Raw genomic sequence first — 18,140 nt, 5'->3', positions numbered from 1 at the left:
TCGGAAATCCCTTTCGCGATTTAAACGAGTTTAATCATTTTGGCTGCATTTGTGTTCAAAACAAAACAGATAAAACGACGGAGGCGAGATTCGAACTCGCGCGGGCAGAGCCCAATGGATTAGCAGTCCATCGCGTTAACCACTCGGCCACCCCGTCCTCGATTTAAAACTGGTTTAATTATTTTGCCTGAATTTGTGATTAAAACAATCCGGTTAAAACGACGGAGGCGAGATTCGAACTCGCGTGTTTAGAGCCCAATGAATTAGCAGTCCATCGCCTTAACAACCCTGTCCTCGATTTAAAACTGGTTCAATTATTTTGCCTGAATTTGTGATTAAAACAATCCGATTAAAACGACTGAGGCGAGATTCGAACTCGCGCGGGCAGAGCCCAATGGATTAGCAGTCCAACGCCTTAACCATCCTGTCCTCGATTTAAAACTGGTTTAATTATTTTGCCTGAATTTGTGATTAAAACAATCCGGTTAAAACGAGGGAGGCGAGATTCGAACTCGCGTGTTCAGGGCCCAATGTATTAGCAGTCCATCGCCTTAACCACTCGGCCACCCCGTCCTTGATTTAAAACTGGTTTAATTATTTTGCCTGAATTTGTGATTAAAACAATCCGGTTAAAACGACGGAGTCGAGATTCGAACTCGCGTGTTTAGAGTCCAATGTATCAGCATTCCATCGCCTTAACCACTCGGCCATCCCTTCCGGGATTTAAAGGAGTTAAATCATTTTGAGTGCATTTGTGTTCAAAACAAAACGGATAAAACGAAGGAGGCGAGATTCGAACTCGCGCGGGCAGAGCCCAATGGATTAGCAGTCCATCGCCTTAACAACCCTGTCCTCGATTTAAAACTGGTTCAATTATTTTGCCTGAATTTGTGATTAAAACAATCCGATTAAAACGACTGAGGCGAGATTCGAACTCGCGCGGGCAGAGCCCAATGGATTAGCAGTCCAACGCCTTAACCATCCTGTCCTCGATTTAAAACTGGTTTAATTATTTTGCCTGAATTTGTGATTAAAACAATCCGGTTAAAACGAGGGAGGCGAGATTCGAACTCGCGTGTTCAGGGCCCAATATATTAGCAATCCATCGCCTTAACAACTCGGAAATCCCTTCCGGGATTTAAACGAGTTTAATCATTTTGCCTGCATTTGTGTTCAAAACAAAACAGATAAAACGACGGAGGCGAGATTCGAACTCGCGCGGGCAGAGCCCAATAGAATAGCAGTCCATCGCCTTAACCCCTCGGCCATCCCTTCCTCGATTTAACCGAGTTAAATCATTTTGACTGCATTTGTGTTCAAAACAAAACGGATAAAACGACAGAGGCGAGATTCGAACTCGCGCGGGCAGAGCCCAATGTATTAGCAGTCCATCGCCTTAACCACTCGGAAATCCCTTTCGCGATTTAAACGAGTTTAATCATTTTGGCTGCATTTGTGTTCAAAACAAAACAGATAAAACGACGGAGGCGAGATTCGAACTCGCGCGGGCAGAGCCCAATGGATTAGCAGTCCATCGCCTTAACCACTAAGCCACCCCGTCCTTGATTTAAAACTGGTTTAATTATTTTGCCTGAATTTGTGATTAAAACAATCCGGTTAAAACGACGGAGTCGAGATTCGAACTCGCGTGTTTAGAGTCCAATGTATCAGCATTCCATCGCCTTAACCACTCGGCCATCCCTTCCGGGATTTAAAGGAGTTAAATCATTTTGAGTGCATTTGTGTTCAAAACAAAACGGATAAAACGAAGGAGGCGAGATTCGAACTCGCGCGGGCAGAGCCCAATGGATTAGCAGTCCATCGCCTTAACAACCCTGTCCTCGATTTAAAACTGGTTCAATTATTTTGCCTGAATTTGTGATTAAAACAATCCGATTAAAACGACTGAGGCGAGATTCGAACTCGCGCGGGCAGAGCCCAATGGATTAGCAGTCCAACGCCTTAACCATCCTGTCCTCGATTTAAAACTGGTTTAATTATTTTGCCTGAATTTGTGATTAAAACAATCCGGTTAAAACGACGTAGGCGAGATTCTAACTCGCGTGTTTACAGCTCAATGTATCAGCAATCCATCGCCTTAACCACTCGGAAATCCCTTCCGGGATTTAAACGAGTTTAATCATTTTGCCTGCATTTGTGTTCAAAACAAAACAGATAAACGACGGAGGCGAGATTCGAACTCGCGCGGGCAGACCCCAATGGAATAGCAGTCCATCGCCTTAACCCCTCGGCCATCCCTTCCTCGATTTAACCGAGTTAAATCATTTTGACTGCATTTGTGTTCAAAACAAAACGGATAAAACGACGGAGGCGACATTCGAACTCGCGCGGGCAGAGCCCAATGTATTAGCAGTCCATCGCCTTAACCACTCGGAAATCCCTTTCGCGATTTAAACGAGTTTAATCATTTTGGCTGCATTTGTGTTCAAAACAAAACAGATAAAACGACGGAGGCGAGATTCGAACTCGCGCGGGCAGAGCCCAATGGATCAGCAGTCCATCGCCTTAACCACTAAGCCACCCCGTCCTTGATTTAAAACTGGTTTAATTATTTTGCCTGAATTTGTGATTAAAACAATCCGGTTAAAACGACAGAGGCGAGATTCGAACTCGCGTGTTTAGAGCTCAATGTATCAGCAATCCATCGCCTTAACCACTCGGAAATCCCTTCCGGGATTTAAACGAGTTTAATCATTTTGCCTGCATTTGTGTTCAAAACAAAACAGATAAAACGACGGAGGCGAGATTCGAACTCGCGCGGGCAGAGCCCAATGGAATAGCAGTCCATCGCCTTAACCCCCCGGCCATCCCTTCCTCGATTTAACCGAGTTAAATCATTTTGACTGCATTTGTGTTCAAAACAAAACGGATAAAACGACGGAGGCGAGATTCGAACTCGCGCGGGCAGAGCCCAATGTATTAGCAGTCCATCGCCTTAGCCACTCGGCCACCCCGTCCTTGATTTAAAACTGGTTTAATTATTTTGCCTGAATTTGTGATTAAAACAATCCGGTTAAAACGACGGAGTCGAGATTCGAACTCGCGTGTTTAGAGTCCAATGTATCAGCATTCCATCGCCTTAACCACTCGGCCATCCCTTCCGGGATTTAAAGGAGTTAAATCATTTTGAGTGCATTTGTGTTCAAAACAAAACGGATAAAACGACGGAGGCGAGATTCGAACTCGCGCGGGCAGAGCCCAATGGATTAGCAGTCCATCGCCTTAACCACCCTGTCCTCGATTTAAAACTGGTTCAATTATTTTGCCTGAATTTGTGATTAAAACAATCCGATTAAAACGACTGAGGCGAGATTCGAACTCGCGCGGGCAGAGCCCAATGGATTAGCAGTCCATCGCCTTTATCACTCGGCCACCCCGTCCTTGATTTAAAACTGGTTTAATTATTTTGCCTGAATTTGTGATTATAACAATCCGGTTAAAACGACGGAAGCGAGATTCGAACTCGCGTGTTTAGAGCCCAATGTATCAGCATTCCATCGCCTTAACCACTCGACCATCCCTTCCGGGATTTAAAGGAGTTAAATCATTTTGAGTGCATTTGTGTTCAAAACAAAACGGATAAAACGAAGGAGGCGAGATTCGAACTCGCGCGGGCAGAGCCCAATGGATTAGCAGTCCATCGCCTTAACAACCCTGTCCTCGATTTAAAACTGGTTCAATTATTTTGCCTGAATTTGTGATTAAAACAATCCGATTAAAACGACTGAGGCGAGATTCGAACTCGCGCGGGCAGAGCCCAATGGATTAGCAGTCCAACGCCTTAACCATCCTGTCCTCGATTTAAAACTGGTTTAATTATTTTGCCTGAATTTGTGATTAAAACAATCCGGTTAAAACGAGGGAGGCGAGATTCGAACTCGCGTGTTCAGGGCCCAATGTATTAGCAATCCATCGCCTTAACAACTCGGCCATCCCGTCCTCGATCTAAAACTGGTTTAATTATTTTGCCTGAATTTGTGATTAAAACAATCCGGTTAAAACGACGTAGGCGAGATTCGAACTCGCGTGTTAAGAGCCCAATGTATCAGCAATCCATCGCCTTAACCACTCGGCCATCCCTTCCGAGATTTAAAGGAGTTAAATCATTTTGAGTGCATTTGTGTTCAAAACAAAAGGGATAAAACGAAGGAGGCGAGATTCGAACTCGCGCGGGCAGAGCCCAATGGATTAGCAGTCCATCGCCTTAACAACCCTGTCCTCGATTTAAAACTGGTTCAATTATTTTGCCTGAATTTGTGATTAAAACAATCCGATTAAAACGACTGAGGCGAGATTCGAACTCGCGCGGGCAGAGCCCAATGGATTAGCAGTCCAACGCCTTAACCATCCTGTCCTCGATTTAAAACTGGTTTAATTATTTTGCCTGAATTTGTGATTAAAACAATCCGGTTAAAACGAGGGAGGCGAGATTCGAACTCGCGTGTTCAGGGCCCAATGTATTAGCAATCCATCGCCTTAACAACTCGGCCATCCCGTCCTCGATCTAAAACTGGTTTAATTATTTTGCCTGAATTTGTGATTAAAACAATCCGGTTAAAACGACGTAGGCGAGATTCGAACTCGCGTGTTAAGAGCCCAATGTATCAGCAATCCATCGCCTTAACCACTCGGCCATCCCTTCCGAGATTTAAAGGAGTTAAATCATTTTGAGTGCATTTGTGTTCAAAACAAAAGGGATAAAACGAAGGAGGCGAGATTCGAACTCGCGCGGGCAGAGCCCAATGGATTAGCAGTCCATCGCCTTAACAACCCTGTCCTCGATTTAAAACTGGTTCAATTATTTTGCCTGAATTTGTGATTAAAACAATCCGATTAAAACGACTGAGGCGAGATTCGAACTCGCGCGGGCAGAGCCCAATGGATTAGCAGTCCAACGCCTTAACCATCCTGTCCTCGATTTAAAACTGGTTTAATTATTTTGCCTGAATTTGTGATTAAAACAATCCGGTTAAAACGAGGGAGGCGAGATTCGAACTCGCGTGTTCAGGGCCCAATGTATTAGCAATCCATCGCCTTAACAACTCGGCCATCCCGTCCTCGATCTAAAACTGGTTTAATTATTTTGCCTGAATTTGTGATTAAAACAATCCGGTTAAAACGACGTAGGCGAGATTCGAACTCGCGTGTTAAGAGCCCAATGTATCAGCAATCCATCGCCTTAACCACTCGGCCATCCCTTCCGAGATTTAAAGGAGTTAAATCATTTTGAGTGCATTTGTGTTCAAAACAAAAGGGATAAAACGAAGGAGGCGAGATTCGAACTCGCGCGGGCAGAGCCCAATGGATTAGCAGTCCATCGCCTTAACAACCCTGTCCTCGATTTAAAACTGGTTCAATTATTTTGCCTGAATTTGTGATTAAAACAATCCGATTAAAACGACTGAGGCGAGATTCGAACTCGCGCGGGCAGAGCCCAATGGATTAGCAGTCCAACGCCTTAACCATCCTGTCCTCGATTTAAAACTGGTTTAATTATTTTGCCTGAATTTGTGATTAAAACAATCCGGTTAAAACGAGGGAGGCGAGATTCGAACTCGCGTGTTCAGGGCCCAATGTATTAGCAATCCATCGCCTTAACAACTCGGCCATCCCGTCCTCGATTTAAACCTGGTTTAATTATTTTGCCTGAATTTGTGATTAAAACAATCCGGTTAAAACGACGTAGGCGAGATTCGAACTCGCGTGTTAAGAGCCCAATGTATCAGCAATCCATCGCCTTAACCACTCGGAAATCCCTTTCGCGATTTAAACGAGTTTAATCATTTTGGCTGCATTTGTGTTCAAAACAAAACAGATAAAACGACGGAGGCGAGATTCGAACTCGCGCGGGCAGAGCCCAATGGATTAGCAGTCCTTCGCCTTAACCACTCGGCCACCCCGTCCTTGATTTAAAACTGGTTTAATTATTTTGCCTGAATTTGTGATTAAAACAATCCGGTTAAAACGACAGAGGCGAGATTCGAACTCGCGTGTTTAGAGCTCAATGTATCAGCAATCCATCGCCTTAACCACTCGGAAATCCCTTCCGGGATTTAAACGAGTTTAATCATTTTGCCTGCATTTGTGTTAAAAACAAAACAGATAAAACGACGGAGGCGAGATTCGAACTCGCGCGGGCAGAGCCCAATGGATTAGCAGTCCATCGCCTTAACCACTCGGCCACCCCGTCCTTGATTTAAGACTGGTTTAATTATTTTGCCTGAATTTGTGATTAAAACAATCCGGTTAAAACGACAGAGGCGAGATTCGAACTCGCGTGTTTAGAGCTCAATGTATCAGCAATCCATCGCCTTAACCACTCGGAAATCCCTTCCGGGATTTAAACGAGTTTAATCATTTTGCCTGCATTTGTGTTCAAAACAAAACAGATAAAACGACGGAGGCGAGATTCGAACTCGCGCGGGCAGAGCCCAATGGAATAGCAGTCCATCGCCTTAACCCCTCGGCCATCCCTTCCTCGATTTAACCGAGTTAAATCATTTTGACTGCATTTGTGTTCAAAACAAAACGGATAAAACGACGGAGGCAAGATTCGAACTCGCGCGGGCAGAGCCCAATGTATTAGCAGTCCATCGCCTTAACCACTCGGCCACCCCGTCCTTGATTTAAAACTGGTTTAATTATTTTGCCTGAATTTGTGATTAAAACAATCCGGTTAAAACGACGGAGTCGAGATTCGAACTCGCGTGTTTAGAGTCCAATGTATCAGCATTCCATCGCCTTAACCACTCGGCCATCCCTTCCGGGATTTAAAGGAGTTAAATCATTTTGAGTGCATTTGTGTTCAAAACAAAACGGATAAAACGACTGAGGCGAGATTCGAACTCGCGCGGGCAGAGCCCAATGGATTAGCAGTCCATCGCCTTAACCACCCTGTCCTCGATTTAAAACTGGTTCAATTATTTTGCCTGAATTTGTGATTAAAACAATCCGATTAAAACGACTGAGGCGAGATTCGAACTCGCACGGGCAGAGCCCAATGGATTAGCAGTCCATCGCCTTTATCAATCGGCCACCCCGTCCTTGATTTAAAACTGGTTTAATTATTTTGCTTGAATTTGTGATTATAACAATCCGGTTAAAACGACGGAAGCGTGATTCGAACTCGCGTGTTTAGAGCCCAATGTATCAGCATTCCATCGCCTTAACCACTCGGCCATCCCTTCCGCGATTTAAAGGAGTTAAATCATTTTGACTGCATTTGTGTTCAAAACAAAACGGATAAAACGACGGAGGCGAGATTCGAACTCGCGCGGGCAGAGCCCAATGTATTAGCAGTCCATCGCCTTAACCACTCGGCCACCCCGTCCTTGATTTAAAACTGGTTTAATTATTTTGCCTGAATTTGTGATTAAAACAATCCGGTTAAAACGACGGAGTCGAGATTCGAACTCGCGTGTTTAGAGTCCAATGTATCAGCATTCCATCGCCTTAACCACTCGGCCATCCCTTCCGGGATTTAAAGGAGTTAAATCATTTTGAGTGCATTTGTGTTCAAAACAAAAGGGATAAAACGAAGGAGGCGAGATTCGAACTCGCGCGGGCAGAGCCCAATGGATTAGCAGTCCATCGCCTTAACAACCCTGTCCTCGATTTAAAACTGGTTCAATTATTTTGCCTGAATTTGTGATTAAAACAATCCGATTAAAACGACTGAGGCGAGATTCGAACTTGCGCGGGCAGAGCCCAATGGATTAGCAGTCCAACGCCTTAACCATCCTGTCCTCGATTTAAAACTGGTTTAATTATTTTGCCTGAATTTGTGATTAAAACAATCCGGTTAAAACGAGGGAGGCGAGATTCGAACTCGCGTGTTCAGGGCCCAATGTATTAGCAATCCATCGCCTTAACAACTCGGCCATCCCGTCCTCGATTTAAAACTGGTTTAATTATTTTGCCTGAATTTGTGATTAAAACAATCTGGTTAAAACGACGTAGGCGAGATTCGAACTCGCGTGTTAAGAGCCCAATGTATCAGCAATCCATCGCCTTAACCACTCGGAAATCCCTTTCGCCATTTAAACGAGTTTAATCATTTTGGCTGCATTTGTGTTCAAAACAAAACAGATAAAACGACGGAGGCGAGATTCGAACTCGCGCGGGCAGAGCCCAATGGATTAGCAGTCCTTCGCCTTAACCACTCGGCCACCCCGTCCTTGATTTAAAACTGGTTTAATTATTTTGCCTGAATTTGTGATTAAAACAATCCGGTTAAAACGACAGAGGCGAGATTCGAACTCGCGTGTTTAGAGCTCAATGTATCAGCAATCCATCGCCTTAACCACTCGGAAATCCCTTCCGGGATTTAAACGAGTTTAATCATTTTGCCTGCATTTGTGTTCAAAACAAAACAGATAAAACGACGGAGGCGAGATTCGAACTCGCGCGGGCAGAGCCCAATGGAATAGCAGTCCATCGCCTTAACCACCCAGTCCTCGATTTAAAACTGGTTCAATTATTTTGCCTGAATTTGTGATTAAAACAATCCGATTAAAACGACTGAGGCGAGATTCGAACTCGCGCGGGCAGAGCTCAATGGATTAGCAGTCCATCGCCTTTATCACTCGGCCACCCTGTCCGCGATTTAAAGGAGTTAAATCATTTTGACTGCATTTGTGTTCAAAACAAAACGGATAAAACGACGGAGGCGAGATTCGAACTCGCGCGGGCAGAGCCCAATGTATTAGCAGTCCATCGCCTTAACCACTCGGCCACCCCGTCCTTGATTTAAAACTGGTTTAATTATTTTGCCTGAATTTGTGATTAAAAAAATCCGGTTAAAACGACGGAGTCGAGATTCGAACTCGCGTGTTTAGAGTCCAATGTATCAGCATTCCATCGCCTTAACCACTCGGCCATCCCTTCCGGGATTTAAAGGAGTTAAATCATTTTGAGTGCATTTGTGATCAAAACAAAACGGATAAAACGACTGAGGCGAGATTCGAACTCGCGCGGGCAGAGCCCAATGGATTAGCAGTCCATCGCCTTAACCACCCAGTCCTCGATTTAAAACTGGTTCAATTATTTTGCCTGAATTTGTGATTAAAACAATCCGATTAAAACGACTGAGGCGAGATTCGAACTCGCGCGGGCAGAGCCCAATGGATTAGCAGTCCATCGCCTTTATCACTCGGCCACCCCGTCCTTGATTTAAAACTGGTTTAATTATTTTGCCTGAATTTGTGATTATAACAATCCGGTTAAAACGACGGAAGCGAGATTCGAACTCGCGTGTTTAGAGCCCAATGTATCAGCATTCCATCGCCTTAACCACTCGGCCATCCCTTCCGCGATTTAAAGGAGTTAAATCATTTTGACTGCATTTGTGTTCAAAACAAAACGGATAAAACGACGGAGGCGAGATTCGAACTCGCGCGGGCAGAGCCCAATGTATTAGCAGTCCATCGCCTTAACCACTCGGCCACCCCGTCCTTGATTTAAAACTGGTTTAATTATTTTGCCTGAATTTGTGATTAAAACAATCCGGTTAAAACGACGGAGTCGAGATTCGAACTCGCGTGTTTAGAGTCCAATGTATCAGCATTCCATCGCCTTAACCACTCGGCCATCCCTTCCGGGATTTAAAGGAGTTAAATCATTTTGAGTGCATTTGTGTTCAAAACAAAACGGATAAAACGACGGAGGCGAGATTCGAACTCGCGCGGGCAGAGCCCAATGGATTAGCAGTCCATCGCCTTAACCACTCGGCCACCCCGTCCTTGATTTAAAACTGGTTTAATTATTTTGCCTGAATTTGTGATTAAAACAATCCGGTTAAAACGACGGAGGCGAGATTCGAACTCGCGTGTTTAGAGCCCAATGTATCAGCATTCCATCGCCTTAACCACTCGGCCACCCCTTCCGGGATTTAAAGGAATTAAATCATTTTGACTGCATTTGTGTTCAAAACAAAACGGATAAAACGAGGGAGGCGAGATTCGAACTCGCGTGTTTAGAGCCCAATGTATCAGCATTCCATCGCCTTAACCACTCGGCCATCCCTTCCGGGATTTAAAGGAGTTAAATCATTTTGACTGCATTTGTGTTCAAAACAAAACGGATAAAACGACGGAGGCGAGACTCGAACTCGCGTGTTTAGAGCCCAATGTATCAGCATTCCATCGCCTTAACCACTCGGCCATCCCTTCCGGGATTTAAAGGAGTTAAATCATTTTGACTGCATTTGTGTTCAAAACAAAACGGATAAAACGACGGAGGCGAGATTCGAACTCGCGCGGGCAGAGCCCAATGTATTAGCAGTCCATCGCCTTAACCACTCGGCCACCCCGTCCTTGATTTAAAACTGGTTTAATTATTTTGCCTGAATTTGTGATTAAAACAATCCGGTTAAAACGACGGAGTCGAGATTCGAACTCGCGTGTTTAGAGTCCAATGTATCAGCATTCCATCGCCTTAACCACTCGGCCATCCCTTCCGGGATTTAAAGGAGTTAAATCATTTTGAGTGCATTTGTGTTCAAAACAAAACGGATAAAACGACGGAGGCGAGATTCGAACTCGCGCGGGCAGAGCCCAATGGATTAGCAGTCCATCGCCTTAACCACTCGGCCACCCCGTCCTTGATTTAAAACTGGTTTAATTATTTTGCCTGAATTTGTGATTAAAACAATCCGGTTAAAACGACGTAGTCGAGATTCGAACTCGCGTGTTTAGAGTCCAATGTATCAGCATTCCATCGCCTTAACCACTCGGCCATCCCTTCCGGGATTTAAAGGAGTTAAATCATTTTGAGTGCATTTGTGTTCAAAACAAAACGGATAAAACGACGGAGGCGAGATTCGAACTCGCGCGGGCAGAGCCCAATGGATTAGCAGTCCATCGCCTTAACCACCCTGTCCTCGATTTAAAACTGGTTCAATTATTTTGCCTGAATTTGTGATTAAAACAATCCGATTAAAACGACTGAGGCGAGATTCGAACTCGCGCGGGCAGAGCCCAATGGATTAGCAGTCCATCGCCTTTATCACTCGGCCACCCCGTCCTTGATTTAAAACTGGTTTAATTATTTTGCCTGAATTTGTGATTAAAACAATCCGGTTAAAACGACGGAGTCGAGATTCGAACTCGCGTGTTTAGAGTCCAATGTATCAGCATTCCATCGCCTTAACCACTCGGCCATCCCTTCCGGGATTTAAAGGAGTTAAATCATTTTGAGTGCATTTGTGTTCAAAACAAAACGGATAAAACGACGGAGGCGAGATTCGAACTCGCGCGGGCAGAGCCCAATGGATTAGCAGTCCATCGCCTTAACCACTCGGCCACCCCGTCCTTGATTTAAAACTGGTTTAATTATTTTGCCTGAATTTGTGATTAAAACAATCCGGTTAAAACGACGTAGTCGAGATTCGAACTCGCGTGTTTAGAGTCCAATGTATCAGCATTCCATCGCCTTAACCACTCGGCCATCCCTTCCGGGATTTAAAGGAGTTAAATCATTTTGAGTGCATTTGTGTTCAAAACAAAACGGATAAAACGACGGAGGCGAGATTCGAACTCGCGCGGGCAGAGCCCAATGGATTAGCAGTCCATCGCCTTAACCACCCTGTCCTCGATTTAAAACTGGTTCAATTATTTTGCCTGAATTTGTGATTAAAACAATCCGATTAAAACGACTGAGGCGAGATTCGAACTCGCGCGGGCAGAGCCCAATGGATTAGCAGTCCATCGCCTTTATCACTCGGCCACCCCGTCCTTGATTTAAAACTGGTTTAATTATTTTGCCTGAATTTGTGATTATAACAATCCGGTTAAAACAACGGAGGCGAGATTCGAACTCGCGTGTTTAGAGCCCAATGTATCAGCATTCCATCGCCTTAACCACTCGGCCATCCCTTCCGGGATTTAAAGGAGTTAAATCATTTTGACTGCATTTGTGTTCAAAACAAAACGGATAAAACGACTGAGGCGAGATTCGAACTCGCGCGGGCAGAGCCCAATGTATTAGCAGTCCATCGCCTTAACCACTCGGCCACCCCGTCCTTGATTTAAAACTGGTTTAATTATTTTGCCTGAATTTGTGATTATAACAATCCGGTTAAAACAACGGAGGCGAGATTCGAACTCGCGTGTTTAGAGCCCAATGTATCAGCATTCCATCGCCTTAACCACTCGGCCATCCCTTCCGGGATTTAAAGGAGTTAAATCATTTTGAGTGCATTTGTGTTCAAAACAAAACGGATAAAACGACGGAGGCGAGATTCGAACTCGCGCGGGCAGAGCCCAATGGATTAGCAGTCCATCGCCTTAACCACCCTGTCCTCGATTTAAAACTGGTTCAATTATTTTGCCTGAATTTGTGATTAAAACAATCCGATTAAAACGACTGAGGCGAGATTCGAACTCGCGCGGGCAGAGCCCAATGGATTAGCAGTCCATCGCCTTTATCACTCGGCCACCCCGTCCTTGATTTAAAACTGGTTTAATTATTTTGCCTGAATTTGTGATTAAAACAATCCGGTTAAAACGACGGAGTCGAGATTCGAACTCGCGTGTTTAGAGTCCAATGTATCAGCATTCCATCGCCTTAACCACTCGGCCATCCCTTCCGGGATTTAAAGGAGTTAAATCATTTTGAGTGCATTTGTGTTCAAAACAAAACGGATAAAACGACGGAGGCGAGATTCGAACTCGCGCGGGCAGAGCCCAATGGATTAGCAGTCCATCGCCTTAACCACTCGGCCACCCCGTCCTTGATTTAAAACTGGTTTAATTATTTTGCCTGAATTTGTGATTAAAACAATCCGGTTAAAACGACGGAGTCGAGATTCGAACTCGCGTGTTTAGAGTCCAATGTATCAGCATTCCATCGCCTTAACCACTCGGCCATCCCTTCCGGGATTTAAAGGAGTTAAATCATTTTGAGTGCATTTGTGTTCAAAACAAAACGGATAAAACGACGGAGGCGAGATTCGAACTCGCGCGGGCAGAGCCCAATGGATTAGCAGTCCATCGCCTTAACCACCCTGTCCTCGATTTAAAACTGGTTCAATTATTTTGCCTGAATTTGTGATTAAAACAATCCGATTAAAACGACTGAGGCGAGATTCGAACTCGCGCGGGCAGAGCCCAATGGATTAGCAGTCCATCGCCTTTATCACTCGGCCACCCCGTCCTTGATTTAAAACTGGTTTAATTATTTTGCCTGAATTTGTGATTATAACAATCCGGTTAAAACAACGGAGGCGAGATTCGAACTCGCGTGTTTAGAGCCCAATGTATCAGCATTCCATCGCCTTAACCACTCGGCCATCCCTTCCGGGATTTAAAGGAGTTAAATCATTTTGACTGCATTTGTGTTCAAAACAAAACGGATAAAACGACTGAGGCGAGATTCGAACTCGCGCGGGCAGAGCCCAATGTATTAGCAGTCCATCGCCTTAACCACTCGGCCACCCCGTCCTTGATTTAAAACTGGTTTAATTATTTTGCCTGAATTTGTGATTAAAACAATCCGGTTAAAACGACGGAGTCGAGATTCGAACTCGCGTGTTTAGAGTCCAATGTATCAGCATTCCATCGCCTTAACCACTCGGCCATCCCTTCCGGGATTTAAAGGAGTTAAATCATTTTGAGTGCATTTGTGTTCAAAACAAAACGGATAAAACGACGGAGGCGAGATTCGAACTCGCGCGGGCAGAGCCCAATGGATAAGCAGTCCATCGCCTTAACAACCCTGTCCTCGATTTAAAACTGGTTCAATTATTTTGCCTGAATTTGTGATTAAAACAATCCGATTAAAACGACTGAGGCGAGATTCGAACTCGCGCGGGCAGAGCCCAATGGATTAGCAGTCCATCGCCTTAACCACCCTGTCCTCGATTTAAAACTGGTTCAATTATTTTGCCTGAATTTGTGAATAAAACAATCCGATTAAAACGACTGAGGCGAGATTCGAACTCGCGCGGGCAGAGCCCAATGGATTAGCAGTCCATCGCCTTTATCACTCGGCCACCCCGTCCTTGATTTAAAACTGGTTTAATTATTTTGCCTGAATTTGTGATTATAACAATCCGGTTAAAACGACGGAAGCGAGATTCGAACTCGCGTGTTTAGAGTCCAATGTATCAGCATTCCATCGCCTTAACCACTCGGCCATCCCTTCCGGGATTTAAAGGAGTTAAATCATTTTGAGTGCATTTGTGTTCAAAACAAAACGGATAAAACGACGGAGGCGAGATTCGAACTCGCGCGGGCAGAGCCCAATGGATAAGCAGTCCATCGCCTTAACAACCCTGTCCTCGATTTAAAACTGGTTCAATTATTTTGCCTGAATTTGTGATTAAAACAATCCGATTAAAACGACTGAGGCGAGATTCGAACTCGCGCGGGCAGAGCCCAATGGATTAGCAGTCCATCGCCTTAACCACTCGGCCACCCCGTCCTTGATTTAAAACTGGTTTAATTATTTTGCCTGAATTTGTGATTAAAACAATCCGGTTAAAATGACGGAGGCGAGATTCGAACTCGCGTGTTTAGAGCCCAATGTATCAGCATTCCATCGCCTTAACCACTCGGCCACCCCTTCCGGGATTTAAAGGAATTAAATCATTTTGACTGCATTTGTGTTCAAAACAAAACGGATAAAACGACGGAGGCGAGATTCGAACTCGCGTGTTTAGAGCCCAATGTATCAGCATTCCATCGCCTTAACCACTCGGCCATCCCTTCCGGGATTTAAAGGAGTTAAATCATTTTGACTGCATTTGTGTTCAAAACAAAACGGATAAAACGACGGAGGCGAGACTCGAACTCGCGTGTTTAGAGCCCAATGTATCAGCATTCCATCGCCTTAACCACTCGGCCATCCCTTCCGGGATTTAAAGGAGTTAAATCATTTTGACTGCATTTGTGTTCAAAACAAAACGGATAAAACGACGGAGGCGAGATTCGAACTCGCGCGGGCAGAGCCCAATGTATTAGCAGTCCATCGCCTTAACCACTCGGCCACCCCGTCCTTGATTTAAAACTGGTTTAATTATTTTGCCTGAGTTTGTGATTAAAACAATCCTGTTAAAACGACGGAGTCGAGATTCGAACTCGCGTGTTTAGAGTCCAAAGTATCAGCATTCCATCGCCTTAACCACTCGGCCATCCCTTCCGGGATTTAAAGGAGTTAAATCATTTTGACTGCATTTGTGTTCAAAACAAAACGGATAAAACGACGGAGGCGAGATTCGAACTCGCGCGGGCAGAGCCCAATGTATTAGCAGTCCATCGCCTTAACCACTCGGCCACCCCGTCCTTGATTTAAAACTGGTTTAATTATTTTGCCTGAGTTTGTGATTAAAACAATCCTGTTAAAACGACGGAGTCGAGATTCGAACTCGCGTGTTTAGAGTCCAAAGTATCAGCATTCCATCGCCTTAACCACTCGGCCATCCCTTCCGTGATTTAAAGGAGTTAAATCATTTTGAGTGCATTTGTGTTCAAAACAAAACGGATAAAACGACGGAGGCGAGATTCGAACTCGCGCGGGCAGAGCCCAATGGATTAGCAGTCCATCGCCTTAACCACCCTTCCTCGATTTAAAACTGGTTCAATTATTTTGCCTGAATTTGTGATTAAAACAATCCGATTAAAACGACTGAGGCGAGATTCGAACTCGCGCGGGCAGAGCCCAATGTATTAGCAGTCCATCGCCTTAACCACTCGGCCACCCCGTCCTTGATTTAAAACTGGTTTTATTATTTTGCCTGAATTTGTGATTAAAACAATCCGGTTAAAACGACGGAGTCGAGATTCGAACTCGCGTGTTTAGAGTCCAATGTATCAGCATTCCATCGCCTTAACCACTCGGCCATCCCTTCCGGGATTTAAAGGAGTTAAATCATTTTGAGTGCATTTGTGTTCAAAACAAAACGGATAAAACGACGGAGGCGAGATTCGAACTCGCGCGGGCAGAGCCCAATGGATTAGCAGTCCATCGCCTTAACCACCCTGTCCTCGATTAAAAACTGGTTCAATTATTTTGCCTGAATTTGTGATTAAAACAATCCGATTAAAACGACTGAGGCGAGATTCGAACTCGCGTGTTTAGAGCCCAATGTATCAGCATTCCATCGCCTTAACCACTCGGCCACCCCTTCCGGGATTTAAAGGAATTAAATCATTTTGACTGCATTTGTGTTCAAAACAAAACGGATAAAACGACGGAGGCGAGATTCGAACTCGCGTGTTTAGAGCCCAATGTATCAGCATTCCATCGCCTTAACCACTCGGCCATCCCTTCCGGGATTTAAAGGAGTTAAATCATTTTGACTGCATTTGTGTTCAAAACAAAACGGATAAAACGACGGAGGCGAGACTCGAACTCGCGTGTTTAGAGCCCAATGTATCAGCATTCCATCGCCTTAACCACTCGGCCATCCCTTCCGGGATTTAAAGGAGTTAAATCATTTTGACTGCATTTGTGTTCAAAACAAAACGAATAAAACGACGGAGGCGAGATTCGAACTCGCGCGGGCAGAGCCCAATGTATTAGCAGTCCATCGCCTTAACCACTCGGCCACCCCGTCCTTGATTTAAAACTGGTTTAATTATTTTGCCTGAATTTGTGATTAAAACAATCCTGTTAAAACGACGGAGTCGAGATTCGAACTCGCGTGTTTAGAGTCCAAAGTATCAGCATTCCATCGCCTTAACCACTCGGCCATCCCTTCCGTGATTTAAAGGAGTTAAATCATTTTGAGTGCATTTGTGTTCAAAACAAAACGGATAAAACGACGGAGGCGAGATTCGAACTCGCGCGGGCAGAGCCCAATGGATTAGCAGTCCATCGCCTTAACCACCCTTCCTCGATTTAAAACTGGTTCAATTATTTTGCCTGAATTTGTGATTAAAACAATCCGATTAAAACGACTGAGGCGAGATTCGAACTCGCGCGGGCAGAGCCCAATGTATTAGCAGTCCATCGCCTTAACCACTCGGCCACCCCGTCCTTGATTTAAAACTGGTTTTATTATTTTGCCTGAATTTGTGATTAAAACAATCCGGTTAAAACGACGGAGTCGAGATTCGAACTCGCGTGTTTAGAGTCCAATGTATCAGCATTCCATCGCCTTAACCACTCGGCCATCCCTTCCGGGATTTAAAGGAGTTAAATCATTTTGAGTGCATTTGTGTTCAAAACAAAACGGATAAAACGACGGAGGCGAGATTCGAACTCGCGCGGGCAGAGCCCAATGGATTAGCAGTCCATCGCCTTAACCACCCTGTCCTCGATTAAAAACTGGTTCAATTATTTTGCCTGAATTTGTGATTAAAACAATCCGATTAAAACGACTGAGGCGAGATTCGAACTCGCGCGGGCAGAGCCCAATGGATTAGCAGTCCAACGCCTTAACCATCCTGTCCTCGATTTAAAACTGGTTTAATTATTTAGCCTGAATTTGTGATTAAAACAATCCGGTTAAAACGAGGGAGGCGAGATTCGAACTCGCGTGTTCAGGGCCCAATGTATCAGCAATCCATCGCCTTAACCACTCGGAAATCCCTTCCGCGATTTAAACGAGTTTAATCATTTTGGCTGCATTTGTGTTCAAAACAAAACAGATAAAACGACTGAGGCGAGATTCGAACTCCCGCGGGCAGAGCCCAATGGATTAGCAGTCCATCGCCTTAACCACTCGGCCACCCCGTCCTTGATTTAAAACTGGTTTAATTATTTTGCCTGAATTTGTGATTAAAACAATCCGGTTAAAACGACGGAGGCGAGATTCGAACTCGCGTGTTTAGAGCCCAATGTATCAGCATTCCATCGCCTTAACCACTCGGCCACCCCTTCCGGGATTTAAAGGAGTTAAATCATTTTGACTGCATTTGTGTTCAAAACAAAACGGATAAAACGACGGAGGCGAGATTCGAACTCGCGCGGGCAAAGCCCAATGTATCAGCATTCCATCGCCTTAACCACTCGGCCATCCCTTCCGGGATTTAAAGGAGTTAAATCATTTTAAGTGCATTTGTGTTCAAAACAAAACGGATAAAACGACGGAGGCGAGATTCGAACTCGCGCGGGCAGAGCCCAATGGATTAGCAGTCCATCGCCTTAACCACCCTTCCTCGATTTAAAACTGGTTC

General features: G+C 44.8%; 38 non-coding genes across 38 annotated transcripts; all 38 read right to left on the bottom strand.

Moving 5' to 3' along the window:
* Nucleotides 1–75: 75 nt before the first annotated feature.
* Nucleotides 76–157, bottom strand: TRNAS-GCU (transfer RNA serine (anticodon GCU)). Its single transcript has one exon. It is a non-coding gene; the product is annotated as a tRNA-Ser (tRNA).
* A 1,036-nt stretch (nucleotides 158–1,193) lies between these two features.
* Nucleotides 1,194–1,275, bottom strand: TRNAS-GCU (transfer RNA serine (anticodon GCU)). Its single transcript has one exon. It is a non-coding gene; the product is annotated as a tRNA-Ser (tRNA).
* A 204-nt stretch (nucleotides 1,276–1,479) lies between these two features.
* Nucleotides 1,480–1,561, bottom strand: TRNAS-GCU (transfer RNA serine (anticodon GCU)). The gene has a single exon. It is a non-coding gene; the product is annotated as a tRNA-Ser (tRNA).
* Nucleotides 1,562–2,180: 619 nt separating this feature from the next.
* Nucleotides 2,181–2,262, bottom strand: TRNAS-GCU (transfer RNA serine (anticodon GCU)). The gene has a single exon. It is a non-coding gene; the product is annotated as a tRNA-Ser (tRNA).
* A 204-nt stretch (nucleotides 2,263–2,466) lies between these two features.
* On the bottom strand, nucleotides 2,467–2,548 carry TRNAS-GCU (transfer RNA serine (anticodon GCU)). The gene has a single exon. It is a non-coding gene; the product is annotated as a tRNA-Ser (tRNA).
* Nucleotides 2,549–2,753: 205 nt separating this feature from the next.
* On the bottom strand, nucleotides 2,754–2,835 carry TRNAS-GCU (transfer RNA serine (anticodon GCU)). The gene has a single exon. It is a non-coding gene; the product is annotated as a tRNA-Ser (tRNA).
* Nucleotides 2,836–2,896: 61 nt separating this feature from the next.
* On the bottom strand, nucleotides 2,897–2,978 carry TRNAS-GCU (transfer RNA serine (anticodon GCU)). The gene has a single exon. It is a non-coding gene; the product is annotated as a tRNA-Ser (tRNA).
* Nucleotides 2,979–3,319: 341 nt separating this feature from the next.
* TRNAS-GCU (transfer RNA serine (anticodon GCU)) lies at nucleotides 3,320–3,401 on the bottom strand. The gene has a single exon. It is a non-coding gene; the product is annotated as a tRNA-Ser (tRNA).
* A 2,441-nt stretch (nucleotides 3,402–5,842) lies between these two features.
* TRNAS-GCU (transfer RNA serine (anticodon GCU)) lies at nucleotides 5,843–5,924 on the bottom strand. The gene has a single exon. It is a non-coding gene; the product is annotated as a tRNA-Ser (tRNA).
* A 205-nt stretch (nucleotides 5,925–6,129) lies between these two features.
* Nucleotides 6,130–6,211, bottom strand: TRNAS-GCU (transfer RNA serine (anticodon GCU)). The gene has a single exon. It is a non-coding gene; the product is annotated as a tRNA-Ser (tRNA).
* Nucleotides 6,212–6,416: 205 nt separating this feature from the next.
* On the bottom strand, nucleotides 6,417–6,498 carry TRNAS-GCU (transfer RNA serine (anticodon GCU)). Its single transcript has one exon. It is a non-coding gene; the product is annotated as a tRNA-Ser (tRNA).
* Nucleotides 6,499–6,559: 61 nt separating this feature from the next.
* Nucleotides 6,560–6,641, bottom strand: TRNAS-GCU (transfer RNA serine (anticodon GCU)). The gene has a single exon. It is a non-coding gene; the product is annotated as a tRNA-Ser (tRNA).
* A 341-nt stretch (nucleotides 6,642–6,982) lies between these two features.
* On the bottom strand, nucleotides 6,983–7,064 carry TRNAS-GCU (transfer RNA serine (anticodon GCU)). Its single transcript has one exon. It is a non-coding gene; the product is annotated as a tRNA-Ser (tRNA).
* A 205-nt stretch (nucleotides 7,065–7,269) lies between these two features.
* Nucleotides 7,270–7,351, bottom strand: TRNAS-GCU (transfer RNA serine (anticodon GCU)). Its single transcript has one exon. It is a non-coding gene; the product is annotated as a tRNA-Ser (tRNA).
* Nucleotides 7,352–8,115: 764 nt separating this feature from the next.
* On the bottom strand, nucleotides 8,116–8,197 carry TRNAS-GCU (transfer RNA serine (anticodon GCU)). The gene has a single exon. It is a non-coding gene; the product is annotated as a tRNA-Ser (tRNA).
* A 341-nt stretch (nucleotides 8,198–8,538) lies between these two features.
* Nucleotides 8,539–8,620, bottom strand: TRNAS-GCU (transfer RNA serine (anticodon GCU)). The gene has a single exon. It is a non-coding gene; the product is annotated as a tRNA-Ser (tRNA).
* Nucleotides 8,621–8,681: 61 nt separating this feature from the next.
* On the bottom strand, nucleotides 8,682–8,763 carry TRNAS-GCU (transfer RNA serine (anticodon GCU)). Its single transcript has one exon. It is a non-coding gene; the product is annotated as a tRNA-Ser (tRNA).
* Nucleotides 8,764–9,104: 341 nt separating this feature from the next.
* TRNAS-GCU (transfer RNA serine (anticodon GCU)) lies at nucleotides 9,105–9,186 on the bottom strand. Its single transcript has one exon. It is a non-coding gene; the product is annotated as a tRNA-Ser (tRNA).
* Nucleotides 9,187–9,391: 205 nt separating this feature from the next.
* On the bottom strand, nucleotides 9,392–9,473 carry TRNAS-GCU (transfer RNA serine (anticodon GCU)). Its single transcript has one exon. It is a non-coding gene; the product is annotated as a tRNA-Ser (tRNA).
* Nucleotides 9,474–9,678: 205 nt separating this feature from the next.
* TRNAS-GCU (transfer RNA serine (anticodon GCU)) lies at nucleotides 9,679–9,760 on the bottom strand. The gene has a single exon. It is a non-coding gene; the product is annotated as a tRNA-Ser (tRNA).
* Nucleotides 9,761–10,251: 491 nt separating this feature from the next.
* Nucleotides 10,252–10,333, bottom strand: TRNAS-GCU (transfer RNA serine (anticodon GCU)). Its single transcript has one exon. It is a non-coding gene; the product is annotated as a tRNA-Ser (tRNA).
* A 205-nt stretch (nucleotides 10,334–10,538) lies between these two features.
* TRNAS-GCU (transfer RNA serine (anticodon GCU)) lies at nucleotides 10,539–10,620 on the bottom strand. Its single transcript has one exon. It is a non-coding gene; the product is annotated as a tRNA-Ser (tRNA).
* Nucleotides 10,621–10,961: 341 nt separating this feature from the next.
* TRNAS-GCU (transfer RNA serine (anticodon GCU)) lies at nucleotides 10,962–11,043 on the bottom strand. The gene has a single exon. It is a non-coding gene; the product is annotated as a tRNA-Ser (tRNA).
* A 205-nt stretch (nucleotides 11,044–11,248) lies between these two features.
* On the bottom strand, nucleotides 11,249–11,330 carry TRNAS-GCU (transfer RNA serine (anticodon GCU)). Its single transcript has one exon. It is a non-coding gene; the product is annotated as a tRNA-Ser (tRNA).
* A 341-nt stretch (nucleotides 11,331–11,671) lies between these two features.
* Nucleotides 11,672–11,753, bottom strand: TRNAS-GCU (transfer RNA serine (anticodon GCU)). Its single transcript has one exon. It is a non-coding gene; the product is annotated as a tRNA-Ser (tRNA).
* A 205-nt stretch (nucleotides 11,754–11,958) lies between these two features.
* On the bottom strand, nucleotides 11,959–12,040 carry TRNAS-GCU (transfer RNA serine (anticodon GCU)). Its single transcript has one exon. It is a non-coding gene; the product is annotated as a tRNA-Ser (tRNA).
* Nucleotides 12,041–12,381: 341 nt separating this feature from the next.
* TRNAS-GCU (transfer RNA serine (anticodon GCU)) lies at nucleotides 12,382–12,463 on the bottom strand. The gene has a single exon. It is a non-coding gene; the product is annotated as a tRNA-Ser (tRNA).
* A 205-nt stretch (nucleotides 12,464–12,668) lies between these two features.
* On the bottom strand, nucleotides 12,669–12,750 carry TRNAS-GCU (transfer RNA serine (anticodon GCU)). The gene has a single exon. It is a non-coding gene; the product is annotated as a tRNA-Ser (tRNA).
* Nucleotides 12,751–13,091: 341 nt separating this feature from the next.
* On the bottom strand, nucleotides 13,092–13,173 carry TRNAS-GCU (transfer RNA serine (anticodon GCU)). Its single transcript has one exon. It is a non-coding gene; the product is annotated as a tRNA-Ser (tRNA).
* Nucleotides 13,174–13,378: 205 nt separating this feature from the next.
* TRNAS-GCU (transfer RNA serine (anticodon GCU)) lies at nucleotides 13,379–13,460 on the bottom strand. Its single transcript has one exon. It is a non-coding gene; the product is annotated as a tRNA-Ser (tRNA).
* A 477-nt stretch (nucleotides 13,461–13,937) lies between these two features.
* Nucleotides 13,938–14,019, bottom strand: TRNAS-GCU (transfer RNA serine (anticodon GCU)). Its single transcript has one exon. It is a non-coding gene; the product is annotated as a tRNA-Ser (tRNA).
* A 341-nt stretch (nucleotides 14,020–14,360) lies between these two features.
* Nucleotides 14,361–14,442, bottom strand: TRNAS-GCU (transfer RNA serine (anticodon GCU)). The gene has a single exon. It is a non-coding gene; the product is annotated as a tRNA-Ser (tRNA).
* Nucleotides 14,443–14,933: 491 nt separating this feature from the next.
* TRNAS-GCU (transfer RNA serine (anticodon GCU)) lies at nucleotides 14,934–15,015 on the bottom strand. Its single transcript has one exon. It is a non-coding gene; the product is annotated as a tRNA-Ser (tRNA).
* Nucleotides 15,016–15,220: 205 nt separating this feature from the next.
* TRNAS-GCU (transfer RNA serine (anticodon GCU)) lies at nucleotides 15,221–15,302 on the bottom strand. The gene has a single exon. It is a non-coding gene; the product is annotated as a tRNA-Ser (tRNA).
* Nucleotides 15,303–15,642: 340 nt separating this feature from the next.
* Nucleotides 15,643–15,724, bottom strand: TRNAS-GCU (transfer RNA serine (anticodon GCU)). The gene has a single exon. It is a non-coding gene; the product is annotated as a tRNA-Ser (tRNA).
* A 770-nt stretch (nucleotides 15,725–16,494) lies between these two features.
* On the bottom strand, nucleotides 16,495–16,576 carry TRNAS-GCU (transfer RNA serine (anticodon GCU)). Its single transcript has one exon. It is a non-coding gene; the product is annotated as a tRNA-Ser (tRNA).
* A 340-nt stretch (nucleotides 16,577–16,916) lies between these two features.
* On the bottom strand, nucleotides 16,917–16,998 carry TRNAS-GCU (transfer RNA serine (anticodon GCU)). Its single transcript has one exon. It is a non-coding gene; the product is annotated as a tRNA-Ser (tRNA).
* Nucleotides 16,999–17,618: 620 nt separating this feature from the next.
* TRNAS-GCU (transfer RNA serine (anticodon GCU)) lies at nucleotides 17,619–17,700 on the bottom strand. Its single transcript has one exon. It is a non-coding gene; the product is annotated as a tRNA-Ser (tRNA).
* Between the last annotated feature and the right edge of the window lie 440 nt (nucleotides 17,701–18,140).

This window comes from Phalangium opilio, unplaced genomic scaffold, assembly GCF_054372755.1.
Source record: "Phalangium opilio isolate 3A_F unplaced genomic scaffold, DU_Popi_V2 ptg000089l_1, whole genome shotgun sequence".
NCBI classification, from domain to species: domain Eukaryota; kingdom Metazoa; phylum Arthropoda; class Arachnida; order Opiliones; family Phalangiidae; genus Phalangium; species Phalangium opilio.
The sequence above is the reverse complement of the archived record's forward strand: the minus strand, read 5'-3'. Positions and strand labels throughout refer to the sequence as shown.